We start from the raw sequence: 13,591 nt of genomic DNA, 5'->3' as shown, positions 1-13,591 counted from the left end.
ACATCACAGACTCCACAACTGCTAGAGAGCTACATGTTTCATAGCTCTTTCGACCTCCTAAAAATTTAGATATTTACTCAGGTATTCTTCTATATGCCGTTAATGTTAAATTGTGTAGTGTACATTTCTTGCTATTGTTAATAAATGCAATTTTGAAAAAAATAAAAATAACCTTCAAAAAAAATCTATCTATATATATATTATTTTATCATAAAGTGATTTAAGTTAGAGATCTGCATAGCATCTTTATTTATATAATTATAGCTGCACTACCAACTAGGATAATATTTTCTTAATGCCCCTAGCCGTAGTGTTGCTTGGGGGAGTGGCCAACTAATTTTCCAAAGCGGTAGTACAGTAGTTGTTATTTGATTTCAGTTTATAAATAAGTTGCCTATATGTTATCATCATATCTTTCCTATTGTCATTTTTTTTCAATGTTTTGCCTAGGACATGAACTGTACTCCCCTCTCTAACTGAAATACCTCTAGAACTTAGCTGCACATGCAGGCAGTGCTTTCACTTTTCAACCACTTTTTTTCTAGGTTACTTTTCCTCTTAAATGTATAGTTTTATGTACCACAGGGTAAAACAGGGTAAGGATAGGACAGATGAATCTTGAGGATTCTTGCACAGGAGCTCCTTTAAAGTATGGAACACTGGAAAGTCTGCACCAGAGTAAACACATGGAACTGTGTGTGTGTTAGGGAATTTAGACTGTAAGCCCTAATGGGGCAGGGACTGATGTGAGTGATTTCTCTGTACAGCACTGCAAAATTAGTGGCACGACATAAATAAATGTTGATGATGATGATGATGATGAAGGAAGAAGATTAAGCCACAGTCCGGAACAAACTGAAGGTCAAATAGACTAACAATGGGACAGCTGAGATTATGGTGGAACCTTATAAAACTAATCAATGGATGACATAACACAGGCCATATTATATAGACTGTTTTTCCTAATTGGTTGATAAATGCGTAGACACAGAAAAAGAAGACTGAAAACTATAATATTGAATAGACAGGCACTCCAAAATTAAACTACAGTCCAGAATTACAGCAAAGAATCTACAATCACTTAGTGGTAAAATCACGTGAACATGGCACAGAGGCTGGTGTTATAAAGAGCGGTGGTAATCGTATTAAGGGTGATGTAAACACCGACAGTGTTTACACCTACATAATTAATACGACAGTGAAGAAAGCGACATGTAAAAATAACAACTTACCTGTAAACAGACACACTGGAAATCCGATGTATGGAGAGGGCGACACTTCCAAATTACGTCACTTGCAAGCGCGACTTGGACATTTTGGATTTTAAAGCGGCAACGCATGGACCCATGTAAGTATTACCTTTATGTTAGGGGTTAGGGTTAGGCAGCAGCTTAGGGTTAGGGTTAGGGTTGAGGTTGGGGTTAGGGGTTAAGGTTAGGGTTAGGAATACAATATTACCATACTTAAATGTGTTTGTGCATTGACGCTTTAAAAAAAAAAGAATACAAGTCACGCATGCAAGTTACGTCATTTGGAAGTGTCACCCTCTCCATACATCGGATTTAGGATTAGTTGTTTTTTACATGTCGCTTTCTTGACTATCGTAATAATTATGTAGGTGTAAACACTGTCGGTATTTACATTATCATTAACTCGTACTACACCCATAAAGAGATTGACATCCAACAGAAATACAATAATTATTAGAGATGCTCAGGCCCGATTCCCCGAGAACCGCACACACCCGAACTTAGCAGATCCGAGTACCGAGCCGAGCCAACTCGGTACTTTTGCGGAATTGAAAACGAGGCAAAATGTCATTGTCATGTCGTAGTATCTTGCGAGTTTTGGATTTTATAAGTACCGCCCTGAACGGCGATCCAGCGGCATTTCACAGAGGGACACAGAAGGGGTAGCACTTGTCAGTCTCTAGTGCAGTTGGGCAGGGTCATAGATAGAAAAGAAAGAGAAGGGGTAGCAGTGTTCTTCAAAGTCTCCAGTGACATTCAGGAGAGCTCCATTGCTCCATTGCTAATTGTCATTGCTGAAATAGAAATAATAGGGCTGGCAGGCTTGGTCTTCTAAATCTGCAGTCACATTGTACTGTGTTATAAAGGTAACACACAAAGAGGAGAGCTCCATTGCTCCATTGCTAATTGTCATTGCTGAAATACAAATAATAGGGCTGGCAGGCTTGGTCTTCTAAATCTGCAGTCATATTGTACTGTTTTGTATAGGTAACACACAGACAGGAACGCTCGATTGCTCCATTGCTAATTGTCATTGCTGAAATACAAATAATAGGGCTGGCAGTCTTGGTCTTCTAAACCTGCAGTTACATTGTACTGTGTTATATTGGTAACACACAAAGAGGAGAGGTCCATTGCTCCATTGCTAATTGTCATTGCTGATATACAAATAATAGGGCTGGCAGTGTTGTTCTTAATCTGCAGTCACATTGTACTGTGTTATCAAAATGGATTCACAGCAGTACACAGAAGACCAGGAGCACCAAACAGCTGCTGATTTTTTATTTAGAAAAACTTGCAACAAAATACATATCTCAAAAATCGTAGAATAACGAAACCCCTCCCATATCCCAATAAAAAAGTCCATGCTCATAATAAATAAAGTCCATAAAAATAGAAAAGTCCATAGGCCTTCATGGCTAATGTAAACTGGTTATATGCACCATAATAAATCTCAACTTTAATGTTAAAACAAACTTTAACTGTACCAAAACTAAAAACAAGCATAGTGGAATTAAATAGGATGACTAGACATATGCAAGCACTTACTTAAAAAAAAAGAACCAATCAGAATCTACTGGGAGGTAAAGAAATAGAAAGCCAACAGATGGAGAGGCCCCAGATTTCCACCACCCACTAAGGGGGTTTCAAGCCACGCCAAAGCCTGACCCAGCTCGCAGCATCCATCCATTGCCTCTCCATATCCCTTATCTTCCAAACCTCGTGAAGAATATCTCCCACCACCTCTTCGCAAGGGAGGACTTTCTTGCGGATTGTCACTAAACTTCGTGCATTCCACGTGTAATACCTAACCACTAATGTAACTAAAATCAGAGTGACCAAATCAAAAGCCCTAAACCTCTTGAGCGCCCCATAAACCCCCTCAGGGTGACTAAGCCCCGAAAGACTAGGCGTGCCCAAGACACACGAGACCCCATCATAAACCTCTATGTTAAAAGGACACCTCAACAAGAAATGATCCATTGTTTCCTCCTCCCCTGGACACTCCTCCTGCGGGCAGCCACGATCATCGGCATTCCTTACCTTGAGGTTTCCTCTAACATAGAGTCTCCCGTGGAAGGAGAGCCCGGCAATGTCCCTGAGCTTCAGTGGTATCCTCCGATCAGTGATCAGAGCTATGCCATCACGGAACAGGAAATAGCAGATGATGAGATGCTCAGGAAAGTCTATGACTAGCAGCACTGGCAATATGGAGGTAATAATACACGAGAAACTGTATGGACAAAGGACACGTGAAGGTAGTCAGTGGTCTGCGGTAGCAAGTTGTACCACTGCTATAGTGAGGAGGAATGTCCAACAGAAACGAGGAGGTGATGAGAGTCAGCGGTCTGCAGACAGCAAGTTGTACCGCTGTCTGAGTGAAGGAATGGAATCCAAGTGGAGGTATCCGGGGAGTCAGTGGTCTGCGTTTAGCAAGTTGTACCACTGCTATGTGAGAGGATACTGGAACAGGTGATACTGGAAACAGGGATCAGTGGTCTGCCACTAGCAAGTTGTACCACTGAATATATATGTGAGGAGGTGCACGGGGAGAGACTGCAACACAAGATAGACACGGGCACCTTAAACTTGATCCACAGTAATATGCACAATATATATATATATATGACTGAACAGCACTGCCATAAATAGAAAGTCTCTTGAAGTAATCCGGCACGAGATAACACAGTCAATGATGGCAATAGACTCAGCGGATAGCAAACTCCAGAGGAGAACCAACACAGTCCAGCAAGATATGCAATACACCAGCACAGTCAATGAGAAGTATGCATACCGTGGTTCAGAAGCAGGCAGTCAGACAGGAGTGCAGAGATACCTGAACGGCAGGAGGCCGGCAGGATACAAAGTCCCTGGATGGGTGAAGCGGAGGTCTAGTAGGTGCAGCGCACAGGTAGGTAGACCAGCAGGGAAACAAATATACAGGAATCAGTAGAGCGTGGAACTGGACTCCTGGAGGACCCTGGAGAATGGCGATGGTCTAGCAGAGGGGTGAGTAGAGAGACACGAATCCAATGCTGACAGGCGGGTAGAGACCAGCGGGAACACAGGAAAGCGTGGAGAGCGGATCAGCAGTAGATGGATGAGTAGAGCTGAGGAGTAGCAGCAGCAGGTCTCTGCGGATACACGGAGGTAGCCAATAGCAACCAGCAGGTGCAGTAACGATGGCACACGGGAGAGCAGAGTTGAACTGGAACTGTTGATCACGGAGAGTAGCGGATAGCAATAGTGGCAGCAGTCTCGAGGAAACACGGGAGAGTTGAAATGAACTGAAGACTGAAGCGCACAGAGGCAGCGGATAGGAATCAGCCAAACAGGCACGATGAAACACAGACGAGATGCAGGTTGAAGACTGTAGTGCACGGAGGCAGCGGATAGGAATCAGCTAACAGTCACGATGATGAACAGGTGAGTGGATGTGGATTGAAGACTGTAGTGCACGGAGGCAGCGGATAGGAATCAGCTAACAGTCACAATAATATATGGTAGAGTTGAAGTGGTTAGAAGACTGTAGTGCACGGAGGCAGCGGATAGGAATCAGCTAACAGTCACGATGAAACACAGACGAGTTGCAGGTTGAAGACTGTAGTGCACGGAGGCAGCGGATAGGAATCAGCTAACAGTCACGATGATGAACAGGTGAGTGGATGTGGATTGAAGACTGTAGTGCACGGAGGCAGCGGATAGGAATCAGCTAACAGTCACAATAATATATGGTAGAGTTGAAGTGCTTAGAAGACTGTAGTGCACGGAGGCAGCGGATAGGAATCAGCTAACAGTCACGATGATACACAGAAGGGTAGAAGTGGTATGGGAACCACAGTAGTAGAAGTGGTTTGGAAACCACAGAGGTAGAAGTGGTTTGGAAACCACAGGAATCAGCAGCGCTGAATAAACGAGGAAACACAGGAACACCTTCAGAGACTCATGGGGAATGAGACTCCAAGATCAGGCAACGTGGTGTTGACCACAGGTGCTTAATATAGGGAGTGTTGCCTGATCTGCCAATTAAGTTAAAGGAACATACACTGAAGGATTAGAAAGAGCTGCGCATGCGCAGTCCCTCAGGATGGAGGACGGCCACGGTTCCTAAATGTCCGGGAAGAAGCACTCACAGTCCGGTGAGTGACAGTACCCCCCCTTTTAAAGGTGGGCACAGAACGCCTGGAACCGGGCTTGTCCGGATTTTTGGAATAAAACTTCTTCAGAAGGGCAGGAGCATTAAGATCTTCAGCTTTGATCCATGAGCGCTCTTCAGGACCAAAGCCCTTCCAATGAACGAGGAAACGGAGAACTCCTCGCGAAATTTTTGCATCCAATACCTCAGTAATCTTGAAATCCTCCTCCTGATGAACTTGAACTGGCTGCGGTGCTGAGGGAGGAGTCGAGAAACGGTTGATGATGAGAGGTTTGAGCAAGGACACATGGAAGGCATTGGAAATCCGAAGATTCTTAGGAAGAAGAAGTTTAACACATACTGGATTGATAACTTGAATGATCCTATATGGACCAATAAAACGAGGGGCGAATTTCATAGATGGAACCTTCAAACGAATATTTTTGGTAGATAACCAGACACGATCTCCAATTTTTAGTGGTGGAATAGCCCGCCTCTTCTTATCTGCGAAAGACTTATATTTGTTAGATGTCTTCTTTAAACAGGTTTTGACCTGAGACCAGATATTTTTGAAGGTCTGACAAGCAGTCTCCACAGCAGGAACTTGGGTGGGCGGGAGGGCAGGAAATTCCGGAAAAGACGGATGGTGACCGTAGACCACAAAGAATGGAGTTTTGGATGATGACTCATGGTACATGTTGTTATGGGCGAATTCAGCCCAAGGAAGCAATTCTACCCAGTTGTCTTGATTGGCTGAAGAGAACATCCTTATAAAAGTCTCAAGATCTTGATTGACTCGTTCCGTTTGTCCGTTAGATTGCGGATGGTAAGAAGATGAGAGTGCTAATCGTATGCCCAAGGTTTTACAAAGGGCCCGCCAGAATCTGGAAACGAATTGTACTCCTCTATCTGACACAATCTCAGACGGACATCCATGGATGCGGAAGATTTCTTTAATGAAATGTTCAGCCAGAGTAGACGAGGAAGGTAAACCAGACAGAGGGACGAAATGAGCCATCTTCGAAAATCTGTCTACCACTACCCAAATAGTATTGTGATTCTTACTTGGTGGCAAATCAGTAACGAAATCCATACTAATATGGGTCCAAGGCTTGGACGGAATGGGTAGTGGTCGCAGTAACCCTGCTGGAGTTCTGCGGGAGGATTTGAACTGAGAACATAAATCACAGGAAGCAATAAACTCTTTGACGTCTCTCCTCATTGAAGGCCACCAGTAACTTCGAGAGAGAATCTCAAAGGTCTTGTGTTCACCGGCGTGTCCAGAAAAACGAGAGGCATGGAACCACGAAAGGATTTTCCTCCTCAGAGTAGGAGGCTCGAGGGTCTTCCCAAATGGTAGCATTTTGGTGGATGAAGCAGCCAGTGAAATACATTTGGGGTCTAGAATAGCATGGTTGGGAACCTCTTCTACATCAGAGGACGTCACAAAAGCTCGAGATAGAGCGTCAGCTTTCTTGTTCTTAGCGGCTGGTTTGAAGGTTATAATTAATTCAAAACGGGAAAAGAAAAGAGACCATCTTGCTTGACGAGGGTTCAAGCATTGGGCAGATTGCAGATATGACAAGTTCTTATGATCCGTGAAGATCGTCACCGGATGGCGAGCTCCTTCCAACAAGTATCTCCATTCCTCTAATGCAGCTTTGATGGCCAGCAACTCCTTGTCCCTGATTGTATAATTTTTCTCTGCGGGCAGAAGACCCCGAGAGTAGAAGGCACAAGGATGTAATTTTTGTTGCTCCGAGCGTTGGGAGAGAATGGCTCCTAAGCCCACATTAGAGGCATCTACTTCTAGGAAGAAGGGGAGTGTCACATCAGGCTGTCGAAGAATGGGAGCAGACGAGAAGGACTCTTTGAGAATTTGAAGGGCTTGGAGAGCCTCAGATGACCATTGTTTAGTATTAGCCCCTTTCCGAGTCAGGGCCACAATAGGAGATGCAATGGATGAAAAGTCTTGAATGAAGCGTCTATAGTAATTGGCAAAACCTAAAAAACGCTGGATGGCACGAAGAGTAGTTGGCTGGGGCCAATGTAATACAGCATTTACTTTGTCTGGATCCATCTTCAGGCCAACTCCGGAAACTATATACCCCAAGAATGGAATCTGGGGCAACTCGAATGAACATTTTTCCAATTTACAGAACAATGAATTTTTCCGTAGTCTGGAGAGGACCTCTGCCACATGTTGGTGATGAGAAGGCAGGTCCTGTGAAAAGATCAATATGTCGTCCAGGTAGACAACGACACATACATATAATAAGTCCCGAAAGATCTCATTGATGAAGCCTTGGAAAACAGCGGGGGCATTACACAGCCCGAAAGGCATTACTAGATATTCGTAATGCCCATCTCTGGTGTTGAACGCTGTCTTCCATTCGTCACCGGAACGGATTCTAATTAAATTGTAGGCACCACGAAGATCCAACTTAGTAAATATCCGAGCTCCCTTGATGCGATCGAATAGCTCAGTGATCAGCGGAATGGGATACCGATTCTTGATAGTAATGGCGTTGAGTCCACGAAAATCTATGCAAGGGCGTAGTGATCCATCCTTCTTTTTGACGAAGAAGAACCCAGCTCCAGCGGGAGAGGTGGAAGGTCGAATAAACCCACGCTGGAGATTCTCCTGTATGTACTCAGATGTGGCTTGAGTTTCAGGTAACGAGAGTGGATAGACCCGACCCCTGGGAGGAGTCTTGCCAGGTAGAAGGTCGATCGGACAATCCCAAGAACGATGAGGAGGAAGACGTTCAGACTGAGCTTTATCAAACACATCGGCAAATGAAGCATACTGAGGAGGGAGTCCCGGGGAGGAAGATGAGATGGAAGATTGCTGTACTTTAAGAGGAATAACTTGGGAAAGGCAACGATGGTGACATTCAGACCCCCAAGACGTAACTTGAGGGGTGCGCCAGTCAATCTGGGGAGAGTGACACTGAAGCCATGGAAGGCCTAAGACAATCGGACTTGTCGTAACTGGAAGAATTAAAAACGAAATTTCTTCATGGTGTAGTACACCAATCTGAAGTGTTACTGGAGACGTACTCTGGGTGATGAGACCATTGATGAGACGTGATCCATCTATAGCCGTCACAGTAATGGGTGTTTTTAAAGTAATCACTGGTAGAGACCATTGATTCACTAGTGATTTAGAAATGAAATTTCCTGCTGCTCCGGAATCAATCAATGCCTGTGACTCAAAGGATTTGGTAGCAAAGGAAATCGTAACATCAAAAGCGCAGACTTTAGATTTCATAGACGATGGAGAGGACTCCAGGGACCCTAACTTCACCTCTCCAGAACTAGTTAGGGCCTGGCATTTCCCGATCTCTTAGGGCAAGAGCTGAGCATATGCGTGGAATCAGCACAATAGATACAGAGTCTATTCTTTACTCTTCGTTTCCTCTCCTCTGAAGATAATTTGGAACGTCCTATCTCCATGGGAATCACAGAGGGTGAAGCTGGACGAAATTGAGGGGTTGAACAAAGAGGTGCTTTAACAGCAGTTGTTTTCTCAGACTCTCTTTCACGAAATCTCATATCTACACGATGGCAAAGAGAGATCAAATCTTCTAGTGACGAAGGAAGCTCTTGGGTAGTCAGTGCATCTTTAATTTTATCGGAGAGCCCCTGCCAGAAGGCGGCAACTAATGCTTCAGTGTTCCACTGAAGTTCAGAGGCTAAGATCCTAAATTGAATGACATACTGGCCTACTGTATGGGAGCCTTGTCGCAAACGAAGAATGCTGGAAGCAGCGGAGGTCACACGACCTGGTTCATCGAACACACTTCGGAACGTGGAAATGAATTTGGCACTATCTTGTAGTATTGGATCGTTTCTTTCCCACAGAGGGGAGGCCCAAGCCAGGGCTTGTCCAGAAAACAATGAGATAAGATAGGCCACTCTGGAACGATGGGTAGAAAAATTTTGAGGTTGGAGCTCAAAATGGACTGAACATTGGTTAAGGAAACCCCTACAAGTTTTGGGGTCCCCGTCGTATTTTGACGGAGTAGGCAGGTGAAGCGTGGGAGCTGTAGACACCTGGGATGGCACTGGGGAAACGGAGGAAAGCACAGGAGCTTCAATATTAGCTGTAACAGTCTGTCCAGATGTTCCTTGGGAGGTTAACGATTGGTAACATTGAAGTAACAGCTGTTGGCGAGCATCCTGTTGCTCCACACGGCTGACCAGATGCTGCAGCATCTCTTTAGCGGTAGGTTCCGTATCTGGGTCTGTCATGGCCTGATCTTACTGTCACGGGCACTAGGAGTCTTTACCCAGGGATCACCAGGTGATAGGCTTACCAGAGCAGTATAGGTGGTAATATGGTACTCTGGTAGCAGGGTGATCATGGAACAGGAAATAGCAGATGATGAGATGCTCAGGAAAGTCTATGACTAGCAGCACTGGCAATATGGAGGTAATAATACACGAGAAACTGTATGGACAAAGGACACGTGAAGGTAGTCAGTGGTCTGCGGTAGCAAGTTGTACCACTGCTATAGTGAGGAGGAATGTCCAACAGAAACGAGGAGGTGATGAGAGTCAGCGGTCTGCGGATAGCAAGTTGTACCGCTGTCTGAGTGAAGGAATGGAATCCAAGTGGAGGTATCCGGGGAGTCAGTGGTCTGCGTTTAGCAAGTTGTACCACTGCTATGTGAGAGGATACTGGAACAGGTGATACTGGAAACAGGGATCAGTGGTCTGCCACTAGCAAGTTGTACCACTGAATATATATGTGAGGAGGTGCACGGGGAGAGACTGCAACACAAGATAGACACGGGCACCTTAAACTTGATCCACAGTAATATGCACAATATATATATATATATATGACTGAACAGCACTGCCATAATAGAAAGTCTCTTGAAGTAATCCGGCACGAGATAACACAGTCAATGATGGCAATAGACTCAGCGGATAGCAAACTCCAGAGGAGAACCAACACAGTCCAGCAAGATATGCAATACACCAGCACAGTCAATGAGAAGTATGCATACCGTGGTTCAGAAGCAGGCAGTCAGACAGGAGTGCAGAGATACCTGAACGGCAGGAGGCCGGCAGGATACAAAGTCCCTGGATGGGTGAAGCGGAGGTCTAGTAGGTGCAGCGCACAGGTAGGTAGACCAGCAGGGAAACAAATATACAGGAATCAGTAGAGCGTGGAACTGGACTCCTGGAGGACCCTGGAGAATGGCGATGGTCTAGCAGAGGGGTGAGTAGAGAGACACGAATCCAATGCTGACAGGCGGGTAGAGACCAGCGGGAACACAGGAAAGCGTGGAGAGCGGATCAGCAGTAGATGGATGAGTAGAGCTGAGGAGTAGCAGCAGCAGGTCTCTGCGGATACACGGAGGTAGCCAATAGCAACCAGCAGGTGCAGTAACGATGGCACACGGGAGAGCAGAGTTGAACTGGAACTGTTGATCACGGAGAGTAGCGGATAGCAATAGTGGCAGCAGTCTCGAGGAAACACGGGAGAGTTGAGATGAACTGAAGACTGAAGCGCACAGAGGCAGCGGATAGGAATCAGCTAACAGTCACGATGAAACACAGACGAGTTGCAGGTTGAAGACTGTAGTGCACGGAGGCAGCGGATAGGAATCAGCTAACAGTCACGATGATGAACAGGTGAGTGGATGTGGATTGAAGACTGTAGTGCACGGAGGCAGCGGATAGGAATCAGCTAACAGTCACAATAATATATGGTAGAGTTGAAGTGGTTAGAAGACTGTAGTGCACGGAGGCAGCGGATAGGAATCAGCTAACAGTCACGATGAAACACAGACGAGTTGCAGGGTGAAGACTGTAGTGCACGGAGGCAGCGGATAGGAATCAGCTAACAGTCACGATGAAACACAGACGAGTTGCAGGTTGAAGACTGTAGTGCACGGAGGCAGCGGATAGGAATCAGCTAACAGTCACGATGATGAACAGGTGAGTGGATGTGGATTGAAGACTGTAGTGCACGGAGGCAGCGGATAGGAATCAGCTAACAGTCACAATAATATATGGTAGAGTTGAAGTGGTTAGAAGACTGTAGTGCACGGAGGCAGCGGATAGGAATCAGCTAACAGTCACGATGATACACAGAAGGGTAGAAGTGGTATGGGAACCACAGTAGTAGAAGTGGTTTGGAAACCACAGAGGTAGAAGTGGTTTGGAAACCACAGGAATCAGCAGCGCTGAATAAACGAGGAAACACAGGAACACCTTCAGAGACTCATGGGGAATGAGACTCCAAGATCAGGCAACGTGGTGTTGACCACAGGTGCTTAATATAGGGAGTGTTGCCTGATCTGCCAAATAAGTTAAAGGAACATACACTGAAGGATTAGAAAGGGCTGCGCATGCGCAGTCCCTCAGGATGGAGGACGGCCACGGTTCCTAAATGTCCGGGAAGAAGCACTCACAGTCCGGTGAGTGACATAGGTATTCATTTTTACCAAGTTTCTGTGACTTATGAGTCGGCGGAAGAAGCTCCAAGTTCGCTTCTTGCAAACCTCCCACCACTCTGACCTACTCCAACCTGCCTCCAAAAGTGATTCCTGTGTTTCAAAGAAGTCCCTAAAAGGCCTGTCTAATCTCATCCTCCTTTAGGAGATCAGGGTTCAGGCACCACAGGCCCCTGCCTTTCTGAGGGGTTTCTGAGGCGTTCAAGCTGACACACAGACAAACGTGATCGGAGAACTCCACAGACAGGTGCCGAAGTCGCAGAGCCCTCCTAACAAAAAACCTTTCTATCCTAGACCTACCCCTACCTCTAAAAAAGGTGAAACCCGTGAGGTCTGGGGAATGGCGAACGTGCACATCCACCAGACCTGCCTGTCTAACCATTCTAACTAGTAAAAAAGGGAATCGTAGCCCAGCGTAGAATTGGATCCTCCCCTGTCTTTGGGTCTAATAATGGTGTTGAAATCACCTCCAAAAACTACCTGCCGGGCTGTAAAAAGGTAAGGCTTTATTTCTCTGAAAAGGCACTTTCTGTCCCACTTAGATTGCGGACTGGCATAGATGTTAATTAACCTGGAGTCACACCCCTTCAGAGTGACATCCAGAATCATACATCTACCTACTTCAAGATCTATAACCTGCTGAATGGTTACCATGCCGGTAAAAAGTACCGCCACCCCACCGTACGGCTCGACCGCAAGAGACCAATAGGAGGGACCCCGCCTCCACTCACGCTTGGCTTTGAGGAGGTCCGACAGTCGACCTACCCTAGTCTCTTGCAAAAATAAAAAAATCAACCTCAAGTGTGTCTAAAAAACTATAGGCCATGTAGCGAGCTCGTTCGAACATTATAGATGCCACATTAATGGTGGCAAATCTAATAGGTTGGGGAGCCATCATTCTAGGTTATAGAAGTATGCCCATTTAGTTCCACTTTACTTATTTTGGCTATGTCCCACAGAGGAGACCAGCTATTTCCTTGACTCCTTTGAAGGAGGCTTTGAAACCTGAGTCCTCCCTCCAACACTCTTTTTGGAGATGTCAACCATACCTGGCCCACCATCACGCTGTTCCTTATCAGGGTAGATGGATTTAGTAATGACTACCTCTTCAGCAGAGGCCTTAAGGGGCTTAGGAACAGCAATTGTACCCAAGGAAATGCCTGAATGAGTATTAACCTCTGGAGTCTCTACATGGGTGGGTACTTCCCCTGGCATTATAGTGTTAAGGGTCAAGGAAACTGGAGCAACTTCAAGAACAGGATCCATCCTAGATGTCGAAGGGAACCACTGAGTAATCTGACTGCCTCTTCCCCCTACCCTTCCCCTTGCCGCCTCCTACCACTAACCCAACCCCTACACCAACAGGGAGTTCCTCCACCTGTAACTGAGGGGGGTTCCTAGGTAAGTTCTTCACCTTCTTCCTCTGACGCTTAGGCCTAAGTTTCAAATCACCTTCTATGTCCCTAGCCACCTCTCCCTCTTCCTCCTCTTCACTGGAAATAACCAGAAACTGATTTACAACCACATTGTCCCCTGATTTGCTGGACACCTGCTTTCTCCTTTTATTTTTGCCCACTAGGGTCCATTCCTCATTCTCCATCTCCATTTCGGACTCTGAGACGTGATCAGGAGCGGCATGTGCCTTATTCTGAGATCTGCCTCGCACAGACTCCTCCCTCACACACTCCAGAGTACCCTCCATGCTTTGTTGCAAGACTATTGCCTCTTCAACC

The 13,591-nt window shown here is 45.8% G+C and overlaps 1 protein-coding gene across 1 annotated transcript in view; it reads right to left on the bottom strand.

Annotated features, from left to right (window-relative positions):
* Nucleotides 1-13,591, bottom strand: part of LOC142139945 (uncharacterized) — a 212,974-nt gene that overhangs the window by 89,497 nt on the left and 109,886 nt on the right. The window lies entirely within an intron of this gene.

Source organism: Mixophyes fleayi, chromosome 2 (genome assembly GCF_038048845.1).
Source record: "Mixophyes fleayi isolate aMixFle1 chromosome 2, aMixFle1.hap1, whole genome shotgun sequence".
Taxonomy (NCBI): Eukaryota; Metazoa; Chordata; class Amphibia; order Anura; family Limnodynastidae; genus Mixophyes; species Mixophyes fleayi.
The sequence above is the reverse complement of the archived record's forward strand: the minus strand, read 5'-3'. Positions and strand labels throughout refer to the sequence as shown.